The sequence below is a fragment of the Bombus flavifrons genome, chromosome 4 (assembly GCF_040668555.2).
Source record: "Bombus flavifrons isolate JBK064 chromosome 4, iyBomFlav1_principal, whole genome shotgun sequence".
NCBI classification, from domain to species: Eukaryota; Metazoa; Arthropoda; class Insecta; order Hymenoptera; family Apidae; genus Bombus; species Bombus flavifrons.
In genome coordinates, this window is record NC_138445.1 from 15,760,204 (window position 1) to 15,781,881 (window position 21,678).

The 21,678-nt window shown below is 39.1% G+C and overlaps 1 protein-coding gene across 1 annotated transcript in view; it reads left to right on the plus strand.

The window, feature by feature from the left end:
* Rpn2 (Regulatory particle non-ATPase 2) overlaps positions 1-21,678 on the plus strand; it is a 93,688-nt gene that overhangs the window by 48,710 nt on the left and 23,300 nt on the right. The gene's annotated exons all lie outside the window — the stretch shown is intronic.

Consider the following 21,678-nt stretch of genomic DNA (forward strand, 5'->3'; position numbering starts at 1 on the left):
GTTCAGCGGAAGATAACACTTTAGCAGGTTCTTCCGTAAAAATTCTCTTTGCCTTTTCTTTTAAAACACAGAGGAGCAGAGAACAGCTTGATCCATTTTTCGCTGAAACCATCCGACGAGCTTTCATTATTTCGTCTTTTTTTCTTTGTCCGACGACGAGAAAACTCGATGCCACCGCTAACAAGCTACGTTAATTTCGAAAATCGATAGTCCGTTCGGTACCTTTCTTTCAGCTTGACACGCCTTTCGTTTCGTTCCAAACGGAATCTCTTCGAACGACCATTGCTATGTACACGCTGAGAAACTGCCGTTGGAAACGTCGCATCCTGACGATCAGTCGATCGAACAGATATATTCTACGTACCGCTGAATCTGTCTATTCTTAGAAAGTTTCATCTTGGAAACCTTTCTATCTCGACCTGTCATCTTTTATCCATTTTAGCGTCTTAGGTTGTCCGAAAAGTTTCTTTCGTTTTATAAGGGAATAAATAGACGCACAACGTTTTATATTATTTATATTATTTTGTTCTGTTGAGATAAACACCGCGACATTTCATGGACTTGGTTTCACGTTTGTATGAAGCTGCATTGTTGTAAAGAACACGAAAGAAAGACACTTTCCGGACAACATAATATTATACCTTTAATGATTTGAACGTTAAGGAACATCTATTTAATAAACGTCAGAGAGGAAAACTATTTTTCGTATTTTAAAGGATGTTGATAAAAATTCGTTTATGTAAAATATTTGGTAAATTCGTCAATCCCTTTGATCTTTACGGCATCGAGATACTTTCTTCTCGTTAGACGTATCTGGGTTTGAATTTGCATAGTCTTAGCTGAATTCATCGCGCGAAGGAACGTTTTTAATCAATTTCTATTATCTCGAGTGGCAACAACGCTACTTTTAAGCCAAACAATCCTTTTCCGTTTCTTACATCTGTGTATCCTTTAATTGAATTCTGATTCGCGAGAAGATTAAGAGAAATTTATAGCTGCCTGCCGTGGATATAATAAATCACCGATTCGGGACAACAGTGGAAAAAGAGATTAAATCGTACGCTGAGATTTTTTCACCCATTTTACGTATCCTTATTGAATCTATTCAACGATAAATCGAGTTTAATAAGATCGTCTAAGTGTTCGCGGACTCGTTATAGCTTCTGGTAATTCTGGTAATCCATCGTTTTCTTTATGTTTCTTTCGTCTTGCTCTGTGCAATCTTGGCAATTCCTATCATCGCTATTAAGTACGTTTAATTAAAGTACGTTTTTACGTAATTAACTAAAACTACTCTATTAAATTGTACACGCAGACAATGGCAACGAAAATATTAATTCGCCTAATATACTTACTTTCTCTGGAGAAATCATCTCTTCGTATTGCAAGTTTTACTGCGTTTTGTCCGAGAAATGAAATTTTCCCTCTGCTCTCTGTATATTATTTAACGCTCAGTGAAATTGCAAGTACTTCGAACACGAAGCATAACTATATATAACGTATGAGGTAGCTTCGAACGTTCAGATGTACAAAGATTACGTTGGAAATAAATTTGTAGCTTCGTAACAATCGATAAATAATAAATACATACACCGACACATACGTAAACAAATTGAATCTTAAATTTCTTTAAATTCGATTTCGGACTGTTATAAATTCTACTTCGAAGAATAATCGTTCGAAGAAAATTGAATCTTGTTATGTTACGAGAAAAAAGAGATCTGTAAATGAGTTAGAAATACGAGTGCAGCAACGACCAGTTTGTACAATCGACGTGTAGAGCTGTTTCAAACTATCGTCTATAGCTGATAGAGATTATTGTGCTTGGCATGTGTCAGTTATAACCGACAATCTCGTCGAAAGGGCTGAGTGGAAAGGAAGTTTCCGTGCTCCGAAAATATCGATTCGATGGTTCTTCCGTTCGGATAAAATTTTTCTTATCCTCGTTTCTTCGTCGTTTCGATTTTCATGTAAACAATTTGTTAGGGTACGACGCTTTGCCTAAAGAAATAAAAAATAAACTTCTCGGATGCTGAGGATCCGTAAAACCTCGCGAAATTTCCCACTCGAGCTCGCGGATCCAAAAATTCTCTTTCGGCTCGTCGTTGCCATAGATAACGGACAAAGACGACTCTTGTCAAATTTCAAACTTTTCAAAATCCTTTATCGTCGAAATTATGAGAAAAGGATGCGTTATATTTGAACAACCTTGCCAATTTATCCTTTTAAACGTGTCTCCGAGGGCAATTAAACGCATCTGGGATTCTCGTCATAGCAGCAGAGCAATGTTAATGCAGCGCAGTTGCATTAGTCAGGCGGCCAATCCTGCTACTCGGCATTCGCAATCAGAGCATCCTGCTGAGCATTAAGCGAGCGACAATTTACCGAGCTTTCCCTTTCCCTTCAAAATTCGTGCCTCTCGCAATTCTACGGGCCATCTTGCTCGTCGTTCCGCTGTCGAGGCGAAACGGCCACCTTGGAATTGCCATACATAATTGGCAATCCGGCGCAATTAGCTGTGTCCCTTGTCGACTGGAAAGATTCAACGGCAATTTTCACAACTGTCCGGCCATTGATTCGAATTTTCGATGCTCCGCGTCAGAGTGCAAGCTCACTTAAGGAAAATTATCGAATGAACGCGTCATTCTGCCCAAATTTTCTACCAATCGATACTTCGATGTTCCATCGTTTCGTTAATCCACGTTTTGACGATCGAGGTTCTACTATTATATCACATCGTTGCTGTGATAGTGACGCAACTAAGAAAACAATGAGATTTTTAAAGGAGAAACTTTTTAAAATTTGTAAAGAAATTTTCGCCAGTCATTTACGAGCGACGATAAAAGCAAAAGATACGGCGGTTCTCGCGAGATCTTTTATTTGCGGCGCCACAAAACAACCGCGAGAATGAGCCGGCGTTGTTGCAAAGCTAAGGACAGGCTATGAATAATAATACTTACGGCTTAAATAATAATATTTGCTTTCTGACGTAAAACTGATGCAATTCTTAATATACCGTACGTGATAAAAGTAAATAGAAACACGGTGCAGTCTATTTTTACGGTAAAAGCAAAGTTGACAATTTTTGAAACGCGCGTCCTATTATCTATGCTCAGCAGTGATATGTGTGTGTATTCTGTCGTCGTTGTTTCCGATAAAACACCCCAAGTACGATGTAAAAATATAAAAATCGGCGTGTCTCGTCCACCAGTTGGTCAATGAATTAAACGCTCGAAATGGCTCACTCGTTGATTTTTGACGAGGGCAATTTTCCTCTGACGATAGAACGACTTATGACGGATGTCCTTGTGTGTACATCAATAAGGATCCATCGGTCTGAGAAATGCGACGCGATTGTATCGCGAGCTTAGGAGACGGAGGCGCACGACTGGCCAGAGAAATGCTGGATTAAGGTTAGTTGTCTGGAAGAAATTCGCTCGGAAGAGACGTATTTTGGGAAGGCTGGCAGAAGTGGGTTTTAACGGATGAGAGAATTTTTCGAATTAAACGGATGTGAACGTTTAGCGTTAGCTTGCTGGATTTTTGTATGATGCAGCGTTCAGGTAATTTCACGTTATCGTCGAAATTCAAGATGCAAGAGAAGGAATAAGTTTAGTGTTAAATGGAATTTATATTTGTATTATCTTCGAGACATACTCGATTATTCTAATTAATCGAAATTCGAGAGCGATTTACGCGAAAGTATATTATCCGATTAATTCTCAGGTTTCGTTAATGTAACAATTTACGTAAAGTTGGACGAACGAAAGAAACGACGATGAACGTGGAATTTGAAATGAAATTGAAATTTTGAAGCTGGTCATTTAAGGGGGTATTCTGGTCTAGAGGCATGAATTTCGAGCGATTTTTGAAGCTCTGTACAAGCGAAACAAAAAATATTTTTGCTATCCTTCTTTTTAGCATTTGTTTATTGATATTTCGAGATTACGTAAAAAATTCACTGAAAAAAACTCAATATTTAAAAAGTTACGAGCTGGCAAAGTGGGCGCTGCCAAAAAAATGGGGTGTCGTGGCGTGCATGATATCAACCCTCCTGGTCATGTAAAATAAAAAATGCGAACACATTCTTAATTAGTATGGATGCCGCTATCGTCTGAACCTTGGAAAAGTCGATACAACATTTTTTCACAAAATGACGGCCGTTTGAAAAAAAATTTCTTATTTCGCAGGTTTTCTTGACAATTCTGAACGTTTAAAAAATAGTAATATTAAAGATTTTGAGCTGAGCGTGGTCCGGACGATAGAGCAGTATATAAGGAATATTCAGACCAAATTTAAAATAAATCCGTTCGTTAGAACTTGAGATATCGTGCACGCCAACTCGAAAAAAGTAGTTTCGAGAAAAACGCGTTTAAAGTTTTGAGACAAGTTTACTCGGACAACGTCTGCCGTCTACTATTCATTTATTCCGGTCAGACCGGAGCAGATGCCGCGTCACAAAAATGGCTGTAACACATAAAATAATTGAAATTTTGAAAAATCCTTTTAAGGGTACATTCTTGAATGTCTAAACTTGGGAAATATGAAAAGAAAATTTTTCGATTTTTTCAAATTTCTAGGCCAGAATACCCCCTTAACCGAGCCTAGTAAGATTAGCGTTAAAGAACATGCAAATATCGTAGAAAATTTCTAATTGCAAAACCGGAAGCCTCGACGACGTCGGCAACGATTCGTCGATTTTATCGTTTTATTTGATCGTCGTTCGTCATATTTTACGGCCCCGTTGTCCGTAACTGTGTCGCATCTGGCAATTTGAAATTCTGAAATAACAGTTTTGTGAAAGTTCGATACTCGAGGAAATTGTTGGATGTCCGTAAATATAGGAACAGGACGATAAAACGCGCGATAAAAGTTTCAAGAGCCGAAAAAGATGGTGACACAATTAGCGACCGGTAACTTGCGACAAAACGAAGTTAACGCGACAAAGGAAATTAAATTTCAGCTACATCCCCAAGCGCTTCGGGGTTACCGTTGCATCTTTGTATTTTCTTTGCTACTTCGAAACTTCCTTCGAGCTTATCAAATTCAACAAGCATCGCGTTTAAAAACTTTCAAAGTCGCCGACTTCGATAACGATTGTTAGTTAACACTGGCGAACGAAATCAAACAAGAACGAAGTGGAACGACGAACTGTTCTTCTTATTCTGTTTGCTGATTTACAAAAACGATCGAGTATCTATTTTTACTTTTAACTAGTATAATACACGTAACGTGACTGTACGAACGATGACTATAGTCAGGGAGCCAGGTCGCTTTCTGGAAATTAATTGAATCACGTCGTAATATTCTATCACGCGTCTACAAATCATCGGATATTTGCCTTTGGACGAAATGATCGTTAAAACGTATTTACCTTTGACGTTATGCTATCTCAACGTTTAACGTACACGCTAATTTTATTTCGTAATGCAGATCGTTTCATAGTATAAAATCGTGCAGATTTTAACTCGACCGAATAGAACTGCCGAATAAAAAAATTTGTTTTATATTGTTGGAGTTTATCTGACGAATTACAGGAGTTTGATTCCCTCGCTGTCTATGATTTTTTCTTTTTTACGGTAAGAGTTCACGTTTTAAACAAGCGGATTCGACAAACAAGAGTTCGCTTAATCGGCTACTAAATAAAAATTTTCCTGAAATAAACGGAGTTTTACTGCAACTTGCGAACGAACGATATCGACCTAAAAAGTCGCATCTAAATTCGAAACATTCATTTTGCCTGAAGTAGGTCAATGTCCGGTGATTTATGGACGAGAGGGTAAGTGACGATTATGGAAACTAAAATCAGTGTAATTTTGTAATTGAAAGACGTCTGGTGGGGAAAGGGGCACGCGTTTCGATACTAAACGTGCTGGCGCGTACTTATATGGATTGATAATATTTTTAAGCTTCGAAGAAAGCACAGTGGCGATTAGCGCGTGCCGATTATCCTAAGAGAATGAAGCTGACGCCAGGCTGGAAATTGGATTCTTCGCCTAAAGGATTATCGGTGCGTTGAGAAATTGCTCGCCGCCGCAAATTCGCATTTTCCAGCCACCTTTGAAACCTCGTCGCGCTCGAAAAATATTCGATGATCGTAAAAGTCAACTTTAACCTTATCACGCGGTAACTATCGCGAGGGAATTAACTGGAGGCAAGAAACGAAATTGAGTTTTCGAAACGTTCCGCGCGTCTAGTCATGGGTTAGCGTTGCTCCGACTTTCGTGGCTTTGCAATTCTAGCGGAAACCTTCGTCGCCTCTTCGATACTCAAGAAAATGGCAAGGATAAAGAGAGACTTTGAAACGATATTCGTGGAACGTTGCTCGATGATCGTTGGACAAACGTAAACGAAGAGGAGATAATAGAATTCCGACAACATCTTGTTGCGTCGAATCGTTATCGCAGTTAAATGTTTTCTGCAAATGATGCAAGTATTCAGCGTTGCTCCTTTGTCGCTCTCGAAGATTACGAAATTAAGAAATTCTAGCAGCGGAGTAAAGTTAACGCCAGCAAATTGAATTGTAAGTTGCATCCCCAGCAGAGTGCCAGCGAGTTCTCGTCGCATTCGCGAATTGGTCGCTTTAATAACTCGTCTTCTGTCTTCCTTGACATTTCACGAATATATTCGAATATGTTGTCGCCATAATTTCCATATACATTCGAGATTTTCCTACTACGAAATCGAGAAGCAGACCACCGCCACTTTGCGAATATCGCTTCTAGTTTCCAACATTGCTATCGTTATGTAGAGAATTGAAAAATCCAATAGAAATCGCATTTGAAAAACATTCTCGATACGATTTCAAAGCCGGAATATTTTCACACAATTTGTCTCGTGTATTAGATGTTGCAACGAGTACTCTACATGGGACACCCTATACATTTTTGCACGTTATACGTACTCTATTCTGTGCATTATGATACCACAAAATTTCGAACAAAAACGTTCGTGCAACGTTGGTTCGCAGTTTAGTTACGAAAATCAATTTAGAACTGGAATTCGGCATTAACATTTGAAAATGCTTGCGTGCGCAATTGCCTGATTGAAACATGTTATCATGATCCCCTTGCAAATCCTTAAAAGTCATCGGTTTCGTACAAACGGAGCGTCGCTGCAGCCCCCTTGACACGTTGAAACTGCAAATGTACGAACTTTGAGCAGAGTGGTTAACACGTAGAAGCCCGTGCAACAAGGATATCCCGAAACGCGGGCACGTTGCTGTTACCAGGCATGTAAATATGAAACCGGAATTTTTGTATAGAAAATACACGTTTATTGTATGAAAATGATTAAAAATATTTTATTCGAAGTATTGCCCATCGCTAGCTATACATTTTTCCCACCTGTTTGGCAATTGGTGGATGCCACGCCAAAAAAACTGTCGCTCTTTTGAGGCAAACCAGTCATCGAGCCATTTTCGTACATTTTCGTAAGAAGCGAAGCGCTGGTCAGAAAGTGCGTGTCCCATCGATGCAAATAAATAGTAATCGGACGGAGCCAAGTCTGGTGAGAAGCCGCGTGCGAAAGTATTTCCCAACTGAACGCTTCGATCGTTTCCTTGGCCGGTTTTGCTGTACGCGATGGTGCATTATCACGAAGCAAAATTACTTTGTGTTGCCTTTTTGATATTCTGGTCGTTTTTCACGCAAAGCTCGATTCAAATCGATCGTTTGTTGTCGGTAGCGCTCGGTATTAACGGTTTCGCCAGGTTTTAACAGCTCGGTGGTCTTTTTCGGTGGTCTTCCACGTTCTTCGTTCCTCGCGTCAAAATTGCCACTTCTGAATTTTTTAAACCACTCGAAGCACTGTGATTTACCAAGAGCATGCTCAGCGTAAGCTTCGACAAGCATTCGATGCGATTCTGCAGCAGTTTTCTTCGAATGGTAACAGAAAATCAATGCTGTCCGCAAATCGTAGTTTCCAGGCACAAAATTTGACATGTTCAACGCTATTGCAAACTATGCTGTTGCATGAAACTTGTATTGTTCTGAGTCGAAAATGTTTGTGAGATGTCAACAAAGACTTTTGGCATCGATGACGTAGTTTAGTGATAACTACATTATCAGCTAGGACCATCTATAGGCAAATTCCGGTCTCATACTTACAGACCTGATATAATAAAAATTTAGAAGTTTGAAAGTACGAGGATGCAGTTAGCGTTCGATAACTGTCCGTAGAAGGCAAAGCGAAGGCGAAGGGGCGGAGTAAAATTCCGGCTGCTTATGAAAGCCAGACACGCGCAGCAACTTGCATTCTCAGTTTCAGGTTTGTAGCGAAACCAGTTATTAGTTTTCCCGATATGTCCCATAAACGTTGTACGATATAGTAAAACATATAGTGGAGCCGGTTTAAATAGGAAATTCAAAGACGCATAGGATGCGCATAGTATGCAAAGCTGTATAAAATATTCCGTGTAAAATATGATGTTTATCAGAGGAAATAAATTATCATTTAAATCATATTTTTCTATTTACGTTCGTAAAAATGTGATATCGCATAAAAATCCGTGGCTTACTACTACTAACCTTCGATGTGAAAGCGACGTTAAGGCTAATCTGAAATAAAAATAAAAAACGAGAGAAAAGAAAAAAGAAAAAGACGAGAAATCGTTTTGCCCCGCAATTCCCACGTCCTTTTTGTCGATTGGCTGGGAACTCGTATCACGGTCGGTGCGATTATTTTGCCGCGTGCCGAGGGTTAATTAACGTCAAGTCGAATATAGGTGGGAGCCGGCTTCGTTCTCCGCCTCCATGCCACACGTTTTGTCGCCCCAACGACTCGGTACTCGTCGAAATCCCAAGAAATCGTTATTTATGGCTGTTTTCTTCGATTTGTTTCGGGCTACTGTTTACGAAACACTTGGACGTTGCTCTATCATCTTGTTTCTTCGTTTCGCGGCTTGTCTCGTTCCTAGTCATCGGTTGCTGACTCTCGTGTGCTCTCCACTAACACACACAGTTTGTTCCTCTTTGTTTTCGTGCTTCTTCGTTGAAAAATAACGTTCGCTTATTTGTTTGTTTGTTGGAAAATTGTTTGGTGGTTGCAACGGGGCTAACTTAGGGCAACTGAAATTTGTATTCTTCCGCTTCTGCGATTATTTCGTGGCTCTTATGGCATTTTCAGTGCAGGGAAAAGAACCTATTAGCGCGCACGACGAATGGATTTATAATTCGTTCCATGTGAAACGCCGAACAAGGTCAATTTTCGTAGACTTTTGCGATAACTTTAGCGTCCTAATGCTTACGACCGCTAACGTATGTGCAAGAATTTTTAAATAAATTTTTTACTCACCAGATGCATACAGGGTGTCCGAAAACATCGAGACGAAGCTTACACTATTCGTTAACGAGGTCAAGTAGATGAAACAAGTTCGTATAAACCTACGTCCGGAAATGATTTTTCGAAGAGTTGTAAGAGTCTTTTTATCAACTTTTATCAATTCTTCTACCAATTTATAATAACATACGATAAACGCGAGAAATTTTCTCCTTCCGCAAACAACGCAGAACCAACGACCGTCGAATTTTTCCGAACGTTTCTGTTCTTGTAGAAATACATAGTATCATCTATAATACTAAACGCATCTTGCATAACCGGTGTTCCCTTTGTACGACATTTTTATAAACCACGAACGACATCGCCGGAAATCTTCGAACGCTTCTAACTCTTCCATAAAGCATTTTCGAACACGAGTTTGTACGATTTGTACCTTTTTTTTACCCGCTTGATTTCACTAACACGTAGCACACGCTCCACGTCCACTTTCGACTTTTACCGTATTGTAGGTTCGTGCGACTTGGCCGATTCGCTTTTCGATCGAACGACCAGCTTGTTTTTCTTAGAACCTGGTTATCGATTGAATTCCCGCGGTGATGAATGAAGGTACATTGAAATCGACCGACTTGCCATTTCTGACGTTTGATCGGCAGCGAGGTCGAAAATACGCGCGTCCACCTCTTTTAATATTACCCCGCGTTAAATCGCGAGTCTAATCCGCCATTGTACGAGAAAATCTTCGTCCTCTTCGGCTTCTCGAGGAAGACAGTTGGATATTAAAATTGGCAAACTAGTGGCGAAAGAATTCCTCGTTTTTCATCGAAACGACGCGTACCTACCGTGGATTTAAACTTGGTTATAAATCCTGAAATTTCGTTGAAACGCGATTTCAAGAACGAAGCATTTCCTTTCTTTCTATTTATCTTCAATATTTTTCTTATACTTAGATTTATATCAAATATTTTTACATCGAGTTAGACACCTAATATAAAGTGTCCAGACAATTCCTTCTTCTGTTGCGGGTTTTTACGTTAGAGCTGACAATAAAATTCGCAACACGAAGAACGTCGTATAATTGCAACGTCCTCGAGAAAATACAATACTTTGCAGCTCACAGTTCAGAATTTTAGTTAATACAAAGGTTGTCTGACCAGCGATACATCTGCAAACCATCGGATAAGCCGTGTGTTTTGTTTGCGCCGGGTCATCCGCCTGGAATCGCTCGATCTTGGTCCGTAATTTCGCTGATGGAGACTGGAAACTGGCTAGCGTGAAAAATCCGGCAAACGTCAGATAATTTCGAGGCGTAGCACGCTGATGAATCGACGTCATTCTCTGTTCGCGATACCCGGCCACACAACAAACATATTTCTCTCGGGGGATGCGAGTCTTCTCCGCGAAAGGGTAGATCGGTGCAGGTTTACAAAAGCTCGGAGGAACCGGGCGAACGACTGCCACTTTCAAAAGAACCGACGACCGCTCCTTTGTTGTCTTCTATCCTTTTGCTTTTCTCGTTTGCGACTCTGCTAACAACGTGCAGCCTTTGAAGTGTTCGCCGGTCTCCTTTTCTTCTGGGCGTTCGTTTCAGCCTGTTTATCCGATCGGCCGCGATCGAAAGAGGAAAGGAAACAGCGTGATTAAAGACTGTGCGCCACGATGTATTTCGTTTGTCATTTGGATCCGAGCGAAACGGGTAGGTGAAATGTTTGGCAAGGTTGGCCGGATTTGTGTTTTACGAGGTCGTGGAAACCGCTGGGAGCGAAGGTTATTGGGTTCGATGTTGATGCATTCGTAATGCCCAGTCGATGTTACACGATCTACGGGTTAATGGATTTTTTCCCGTGGTTCTGAATATACACAGTGACGCAAGATAAAATGTTTCATATATGAAATAACAAAAATAATATCGCTTTAATATCGCTCTAGTTTTAACCTTCTGCACTCCTGTGTCGAATGTGACTCGACGTCAGTTTTTATCTCAGGAGTTCCTTTGTCGAGTCCCACTCGACATTCTTTCAGTTCCACTTTTTTTTTTGTGAAACGTGCGAAAGAACATGAAGATTGTATTCTGGAAATTGTTTCAAGATATATATTGTACACTTAAAAATTACAAAACACAACAATAGCGTGAATGAAACTGGCATTTAAGTGAATTTGCCTCTTCCTTTATTTATTTAAATTGTCTTATTTCTTAGTTAAAGTAAATTTCAAACAAAACAGTTAAAAGCTTTGGCAGCTGCTGGTAACGAAATTGAAATAAAATTCGGAGTGCAAAGGGTTAATAGTTGTTTATTTCAAGTGTTAGTTCCGAGGGGAAAAAATGAAAATTCAATTTTAAATAGCGAATATTAGAAATTGTTTCAAGATATATATTGTACACTCAAAAATTACAAAACACAACAATAGCGTGAATGAAACTGGTATTTAAGTGAATTTGCTTCTTCCTTTATTTACTTAAATTGTCTTATTTCTTAGTTAAAGTAAATTTCAAATAAAACAGTTAAAAGCGTTGGCAGCTGCTGGTAACGAAATTGAAATAAAATTCGGAGTGCAAAGGGTTAATAATTGTTTATTTCAAGTATTAGTTCCGAGGGGAAAAAATGAAAATTCAATTTTAAATAGCAAACATTTCATTTTCAATTCTCACATTTCGATAGATTAGAAAACTTTCTTATTTGTTATCTGTATAGTGTTTTAAACTCTTTACTTGTCATTGAAACTTTTGCATTTTTCTATATTTATATTACATTTATATCGTATGGAAATTGATTAACTGACGTTTTGAATGGTAGCAAGTGCATCGACATGTTAATTCCACGATCGCGTTTATATTCAATTTAGAACAATCGCAAAGAATAGTAGGACATAAATTGAAAAATCCTATTTTCGAAACTTGCGTCGAATTAAGTAAATTATACGAATTCATTTTACCGACAAAAAGAGATCGCGTACTTTCGTCCTACTTTCTGTCCAGGCTAACGAAATACGTATATCGATTTTTCAAATATCTTGATCATTTACGTACCAGATTTACGTATTGAAATTTTATATAATTTGCCAATTACGTTCTCGACGCTAGCCAAAAACAACAACGAGGTAAAACCTTTTTACGATTAAAGACAGGCTTCTATATGCGAGACGAGACTTGGTCGCTGATGGAAAATCCGTTTCTACTTTTGCGCGATCGTGGCGATGAAATAACGAAATTCGTAAGTAATCAGTACCAGGGATATATACAGTCAGTCACAAAAGTATATGATACAACCTTCATAAAATGTCAAAGTGAAAACGCCAGCTCCGCTAATTCTTTTATCACATCGAGGTGTAATCACATCGCTGTTCGCTTTCAGATTTGCCAAGAAAAAGGGGAAAAAGATATAAAAATATGAAATACAACGTTAGAAATATTACATACGCCTGTTGTGTCTGCGTGAAATCGCAGAAATGTTAGGTTTAACGTTACATTAATATTTTTTAGATTTGTAGATAATTTTTTTTTTTTAAATATTAACAATATTTTTACTACACGCGTATCTCGTTGGCGTGGAAAGAAAGTCAAAGGTTGCGTAATTTCTGGTATAATCTTTCGTGCCAGTTAATTTTTGCGAGTTAAACGTTCAAATATTTGTAATTCTTCGTAGAAATTCATTAATAAGAATCGCATTGATGCGCAAGTAGAAATAATTCCGTGACAAAGGATCTTTAATTTCTTCGGTCGGATAAATAAAATCCGATAGGTTTACGTAGACTTTTGTGACTGACTGTATATATCCCACTGATCATCCAACCAGCTGAATATCTCGCATCGAGAACTTCATTCGAGCAGTTCGACCTACTTTTCCTTTGACCGCCTAATGCGAATTGATTTCTGGATATTAGAAGTACAATGCGAAATATCACGTCTTTGCTACTGTGTTTCTTCCGTCGAGTTAACAATTTTATCATCGGTGTGCCTTTACTCTCCAACAATTGCGAACACCGTGATTTCGTTCAAATGTATCTTTTAAACGAGCCACGATACAAGCGCGAAGCTGGGAAGACTAATACGTAATTAACAAAGTAATTAAAACGTAAAACCAACTTTTACATACTAAAGCAGTTAAATGATAATGCGTTAAAGTATAACGTTGCGTATTTGCAGGATTTTGTTTTAATCTCTTGTGTAAATCCTTGCTGCCATAATATTAGGAAGCCTCTGGGGGAATAACTTATTAGAATAATTAATCGAGAATAATTTGTCGGAACAATTTATTATAAATTAACAGTGGTAAAATGGTGTTAAAACTTTACACGATGAAATATAATCCTTAATGATTACAATTTCGTTTAAACAATTTCTTCGAAACGAAATTACTCTCGTGACACGGAAGTTCGTTCCATCGATCGAGCGATCATTTCCACGAAAAATAAGTTACCGTAACGCTGCGTGTTAACGCTGCAAAGCGTGACAGACAACGTTAATTACGCACAGCGGGACGACTGCTACGAAGAATATATTTGCACGATGTGTGATTCTGATATTCAGAAGGCGCGATCAACCGCACGCACAAACCTATAGCAGTTGCATGCTGCTTCGCTCTTTGCTCTTGTACGCGCGCACAGCTACCACGTTTTATAAATATCAGTGTTGGTAAAAACGTTGAACGTTACTTAGACTTGGGAAAATTCCAGATGACCAATGGAGAAATCGTTAGGAAGTTGCATCGCGTCAGGAAGCTTCTCTTTAATGTACAACTTTCGATTACAAAGAACCTACGAATTTATCGTTATAATAGACGTTTTATTAATTACGTGCGTTAAACTTTAAAGAATCATCGTTTCTCATTTGCAGCTCTAGTCTAAAAAGAATTTACATATTCGACGTTATAATAAAAGTTAGATTTTTCCGCTTAATATCCACGATATCTCTCGATTACTCTTTTAATCCTTTCGAATAGTTGGTTCGTTTTAACGACACTGGCGAAAAAATTTGGTATTTCAGGTCGTGTATTTTACAATTCCGGCAATTAAATTCGAACGAGTTCGCGCGTTACCTTTCTTTTTTTTTTATTATTAAAAAATGCTTGCATATTTCGAAATATCGATATTTAGAGTATATTTACAGCAGTATAAAAAGGATACCGTTTGGCGTTATCCTATATACACAGGTTGTTCTACGTTATAGATAGTTATAATAACTTGAAATCAGATTCTGTAAATGTATTACTTGCAGTAGTTAATGGAATTTACGTATTCGGTAACGAGGCAGAAGCCAATTTCGTTCGCACGAGTATCATAGCTTTTGCAAATTGCTATTTTCCATCATATAATTGCTTGGATACTAATTTAGCCGATACTATATTAATTTACAGAAGATTCGATCTGTCAGAGACAAAAATACACTCTGTTTCAAATATTTAACTAATTACTTGAAAGAAGAAAAGACTCGGATAGTAGGAAAATTATTCGCGAAATTGGTAAAAAGAATTACTTGAAGTAATTAGCAAAATATGTCAAGTATTTTATTCGAGTAACACGTACAATCAAATCATTACCATCTGTTATAGATGTTTGTTTAAATTGAAATTTATAATACGTGCGCGGATCGATTATTTTTAGATTCGCAGACTTGTGTCAAATAATTACGGGAGTAGCGGTTCCCACAGAGGATTAACCTAAGAGCTTCCATCACTCCGCGGCTTATCTTGCTCTTGAAGCTCCTTTGAAGCTGAACCATTAGTTATTTAAATTCCTGTCCAAGTTGATCCGAATTTACGGTGGCGCGGCCGCACCGTGGTCTCAAAATTCGCTACGGTCTAAAGTTCATGATCAGGATCGAATCTCTTATATGGGATAAAGCTTAATTGGATTAGAATGCTGTTTATTTTATGTGATTATTTTGCCCAGTTGTATGGCCTGTCAGCGCGAACAAATTCCTCTGTTGTTGCGAGTCTTACGAAGAACCCGGCTGTCTCGATTTCTTCTTGCTCGCATAATTTCCAGCATTTAACGACCGCTCCGACTGTTTATCCGCTTTGTAAATTCTATGAAATTGTTAAACTGAAATTCAAACTAAGAACGAGGTCGATCCCGACTTGGGGAATCGTCGACGCGGTTACTAGCAGATTAAATAACGACGTGTTTATCCTTCGTAAATTAGGATTCGCGTTCGGGTTACGTATCTAAACAATTAAAAATTAATTATATCAGTCTTGAATCGCGTCGAATTTGCTCTCATATCGTAATTGCAATTAACAGTTGCGTATATTATAAGCGAGGTATATAAATGGCATATAAATTTGTTATTATCGTATTTGTTCGATTTCATAGGATGAAAATTATCGGTCGTTTTTTAGCTTAATCGTTTTCCTATCGACCTGCTGGTAATCTTTCATTATCCCCTCTCCTTCCTTTATTCCCCCTCCCTCTCTCACTACCCTTATTTCAGCGTCTAGGGTTGAGGTGAAACTGTCTTTCACCTTTCACTTTTTCCATCCATCGTCCCCTCCCCCTCGTATTTCAGCTTTTTTTTTCCTTTTCGATTTTTCATAATTTTTCTTCCTTTACCTTTAACCTTTTCTTTTCCGATCGTTATTTCCTCCGTCTTCGTTTTTAACCTTTTGCCTCCGTACCTTTTATTTTCTTTTTCGTGCTTCATTTCTCTCGTCTTTAGTTTTTTGATTCATTACACTTTCTTGTTAATATCTCTTTACTTTTTTTTTTTTTTTAACCGATTTATAACCCTTTTTAACCCACTTAATTTTAATTTTAACTTTAGTCGTCGTACTATCTGGACTCTATCACGTTTCAGACTTCCATCTTTTCTGATTAATCTTTCTTCTTTTTTCTCCCTCTGATATTCGAAAATCCTATCCCTTGCTGCTTTGTAATTCGTCATATTTCTATATTTTCAATTCGCTCGTCGCTTCCGCAACGACGCAACGCTATCGCCGTTACATTTCGCGTCTTTTTGACAGTTCGAAGCTTTCTTTCGATTTTCCACGTTTTTTCTCATTTTTTTCTGTGCCTCTGCTTTGCATTTGTGCAAGGGGCGAAAAGTCGAAAGCCGGGCCACCGTCAGCTTGAAAAATCGATTTTCACGCAGGGCTACCTTGCGTTTGTTGTTTATTTACGCTATGACCGCGTTAATCATTCTATTCAAACGTTGCTCTTGCGGTGATTAATTTTAACTTGCTGACGGACCGTTTAACGAATCTCGCGTTACGCAAATGCGATTTGCGATTAACTATTTATTCAATTGTTGTCCTAGAACCGTGTTATCGTTACCAAATTGCGTGTCATCTTTCTATAGTCTGTATTGCTTGCGGGTGATTCGTCCTCGTTATTTCCAGCCATTTATTTCAGTTACAGGCCCGTCACGATTTTAGCTTATCGATCTGCGATTTCGTTTCTGTAAATGAAATACGACGAGACGTATTTTTTCCCCGACGAAAAGGGAAAACAAAGCAACTGTGAAATACGACAAACTAACAAAAGTTGCACGTACTGCTAGTTTTACCCAATCTATCACATAAACGCATTTGTTTAGTTTCATCGAACGGTTTCCCGTAGGTTTAGCGTAGAATTATAGCGTAGAATCATCTTACGGATGAGTCTAAGAATGCTGGTCGTTATTCTTCAAGGCGTACAATATATTTCATCGATGAGATGTCGTTTGAAAACCAGCAGTCGTCTCAAAATATATCGATCAATTTAGAATAATTAACGTAATTAATTAACGTTCAGAACGAATATCATTTTCCGTAAATATTTGTCGTTCGGACAATGTATCGCGACATATTTATTTCGCACTAACCTGGGCCAAACTGAAATTCCTTGACGAAGCTTTATTTCGAATGCATCGACCTATAATGCTCTTGTTACTTGGCTCATAAATATTACCACGCTTACAGAAAGGCGAAATAGAAGTGAAAAGTCGTTAGAAGATTGTCAAAACCTTCGACGTTCTGTTCGTCCTCCGAAGAAAAGTTGCACAAAGCGTAACATCGTTGTGAAATCAGCAAAGCGTTAACGGTGGAAGAATCGCGTCGGTGGAACAGCGATAAATATCGCGGAAACGCAGAGATTTCGTACGATCGAAGGGAACGAGGTCTTATTCGCGATTGCAATCGAGTTCAGGATTAGCGAAAGGGATTTCTGGCTTCTGCTTGGGCTCGCAATCTTCCTAAGAATCTCTCAGAGATCCCGCTACTCTCTCACTAAGCACGCGAGATTAACGTTTTCTAACCACTAGTTCCTTTCTCCAATCGAATCCTCGAGCGCTCACCTTTTCGTTTTCACCTTCGACCGTTATTCACCTACACTTGGATCATACACACACACACACACACAGGCGGTCGCGTTCAAGTGAATTTTACTTGATTTTATTTACGTTTCTTAACGATATAAATGACGATTACGTTCGACGACTATTTACAAATATACTTAAACGCGCGAATTAAATTATCATATCGATTATACTCGGTAGCTTGAATAATTTCTCCAACTTAACGATACCTCGCGGTATTTGCTAGTTTTCAATCGTCTCTAGTTCGATACCGATGTTTCGTGTTGATATTTCAATCTCACGCGTTGGATAATTCCATCTTCTGTTATAGGTAACCTGATAGGTCAGGTCGTCCGAAAAGTTTCTTTCGACATTTTCACAATATTTTCCGTTTTATATTATTTTATCGAATCACGTATGATCCATTTTGTTCTATCAAAATAAAGATCACAACGTTCGATTAGATTAGGTTTCATGTTTGTACAAAGATGCGTCGTTGTAAAAGACGTGTCTATAAAAGAAAGACACTTTCCGGACAACCTAATATCTTTAACCTTTAACTTTTTATCCTTCTCCGTTTCGTTTAACGCATTATATCGATGTTCAATTCGATTTTACGATTAATTAATCGGCAAAAGATATGGAATCGGTGTAGTAACGCGCGAACTTTTTATTTACAAACGTTTTTCGTGTGACCTTAACGCAACCAAATATCCAATTAACCCGTTCAGAACGACGTCACGAATCAATCAGTCTGTAAAAAATATTTAATCACCGTGTAGCGTGCAACACGTTGCAACAAGCGCAGTTGGATTTTCCGCCTGCAAACGAGAGCAGCTCGGATCCGACGCAACCCGACAACGTTCAACCGACGCTTTCAGTCGAACGTCGCGAATTAGCCAGAGGTTGGAAAATATTAGATCATTATATACAGTAACGCAATTTTTCTTTTTCGTCGTAGTATCACAAATTAAGCAGTCGTTCGAAACATCGGATTATCGCGCATCATAGTAACGCGCGGTTATGAACATTTCGTTTCGATGTTTCATCTACGAACGATGTTTAGTGGCAACGAAACGCGAACGAAAATATGAACCAACCTTCTCAGACTTTACGTTTTCGATTAACCGATCGTTCGAGAAATATCAAAATCGCTGTATGCGCGCGAACGCGTAATTGGATTTTCCTTTTACAAAACGATTTTGCTTGCGATTACGCGCAATCGGTGTCGGGGAACCGGCGAGAAATCAGCCGGTAGACAGTCGATTCACGCATTCCATTTGAGGTTTTATCGTCAGACCGCTCGCCAGGGTAATCTGTCGAAACGAGCAGCTACCTCTTACGGTAGAAAATTGCCGAGAAGCTGCTTTTGTGCTTTCTTTCGGTTTCGCTTCGATCGGCATCGTTATTTCGCCACTCAGCCACTCTTCCTTTCTACCTTCCACCAAACGGAATATGCCTGTCGTATCGACTTTTGACTTCTCCGCTCTGTTTGTTCTCGCTTCGATTAAGTCAATTCTGCTCACGTTCTCTGTAGAACTCGGCACGGAGAAACGGAATCCGTTCTTCCAGGTTTTCCACCACATCCTTCCAACGTGAATTCTCTTTTCTACGTTCCACATGGATCAGCCAGGCGACACGACTGTTCCATTTTGTCCGCAGACTTCGATTGTTTAAGCATTTCCAGAGTAGCTACGTTCTAACCACTTTTTCAGTAATTAACAAACGTAGATACGCGAGCGAAGAAACGAATCGTCTCTCGTTAATTTAGTTCGCCGTGTGACAACTTCTGCTTCGGTTTTGAACCCGTTTCTCCTTTCAATCGAACTCCTCCAACGCGAAAATCAACGATCAGAGTCTTCCTACTGTTGTTAGTTTGCCCCTGAGCGAATATAATTTCCTATAAAATTTCAACACGCGCGAACATAATTTCCTTTAAAATTTCAACACGCCCGAATATAATCTCCTTTAAAACTTGAACACACGCGGTCAATTTTTCGCTGCACGTCATCGTGGTCATCTCGACGCGTACCGAGAGGATGGAAATTTTCAAACTACGTCCGTTCCAAACTACAATCGAACAGATTCCTTTTCTCCGAATCTAGTATTCCGCTGGTTCAACTGGTCCAAGCTGTTTGCTTTATGACACGAGCTCGGCCAATCCAGCTACAGCGTACAGCCGTTTCAATTTTCGCTGTAGAGCTTCCGGTAGGTACCCCGGGTTTCGCATCAAGAGAAAGCGGTATCGATACGCTTTTATGTATGTAGGTTTTATCGCAGCAGCCGGTTGTTTGTTACGAGAACCTTTCAGTGGTCAATGTGATCAGTTCCGTTTACAATGGAGTCTCGATTATCCGTGATCGTGTTCTGAAAAGGAACGTCGCTCCTATTTACGACCTTCGCGTATCGGTTCCCCGTGACCCATCGCTGTTCGTATTCCTCTCGGAACCCTACGTCCCGTAATTTTTAGTGATTGTCATGTTTTATTGCGTCGACCATCGAAAGACAGTGGAAGAAAGGTGGTTCGGTTCCTCTGATCAAGAAACTGCGAGATATTATTCGAATAAATCTCTGCTACGGCTGCGAGTCAGCTTCGTGAATTACAAGCCAGCTCTGATTGTCTCGTATTTAACGTAAGATTGTGAAAGAACGGATGGAAGAAAGGTTGTTCAGTTGCTCGGATTCGAAACTTCGAGATATTATTCGAATTAATCTCTGCTACGGCTAGAAATCAGTTTCGCGAATTACGAGCCGGCTGATTGTCATATTTAAAGGGAAAATTGTAAAAAAAGAAGGATAGGAAAACAGACGAATCCAGCGATAAATAAATTATCACGCGAGAGTGTCCAGAACGCACGAACGTCGATGCTAATGTATATTCATCTCTTATTTATCGTTTACAGTAACAATTTACTAAAATTCATCGTCGCTGAACAACGCGCGATGATAGGTTCTTAACCAAAGTATTAGGTTGTCCTGAAAGTTTCTTTCGTTTCAGAAGAAGATAATAGTTGCACAACATTTTTTGTTTTAACGCAAACGAAACGTATCCTACGACAGCTAGAAGACGATCGAAGCTAAAGACCACAAAATTTGACGGATTAGCTCTCATGTTTGTATCAACATAGCCAGATGAAGCAACTGCGTGCAGATAGCGAAAGACATTTTTCGGACAACCTAATATTTCTCGGCGAAAGTGCGCTCGATAGAAATCCAACGATCAACGACTATATCTTTGTATCGTCTTCGAGTAAACGATCTCTAACGATCATTTTCCACTACCAAAGGTATCGAGCGAGTAAAATGAAACCACATTTCGTCCGATTTCAGAGCAATTTAATTCAGGATTAATATTTCATTACTCGACTTCTGTTTCGCAGAAGGTTGAAGAATTTGCATCATCCGTATGATACTTATCGTTATGAATATTTTTATCGCGGAACAATGTTTATTACGCAGCCAACCTATTACCAACAGATAGTTGGCAAGAGAACCGCATTGCTTACGACGTAACCTAATGTTATCTTACCTACTGTTCGCAGTACATTTGCTTCAGCTGTGCATTATAATGGCCATTCGTACGCAGAGATAAGTTTGCGAAAGGCCACGGCAGTGGCCATTAGTAGCGAAAGGGTTAGACTATGTACAAGAATACCAAGTATTTAATACCGAGCTGTTGGTGTTCGTTTGCTGTGTCGTTAAATGGACAATGACCTTAATTCGTTAGCTGAAAGGTTCTCGAGCAACAGCGCCTCGTTTCCACCGGGAAATCGCAACGAAGATGGCGAATTACTTGCGTTACGACCTAACGCGTTCGTCGTTCTTTATTAATAAACTGCCGCCTTTTATGCGTACGCACGAAACGTCGAAGAACGTGGAAACTCACAGAATACACGTAAAATGCAAAAATATGTCCTATATAAAATATCGAAAATATAGTACTCGTTATGAAACAAACGGATAAAAGTAACGTCTACTTGGGTTCCGTATCGTTGATGACGTTTAGAAAAATATTCATTTGCATAAACGTCCACAGTGTTAAGAATCGCACGGAACGAGTAAAGATGTTGTACGGGGATGAACGGGTGGAAGTGGTGCGACGATTTTTCCAATCGTCGCCATAATTTAATTAC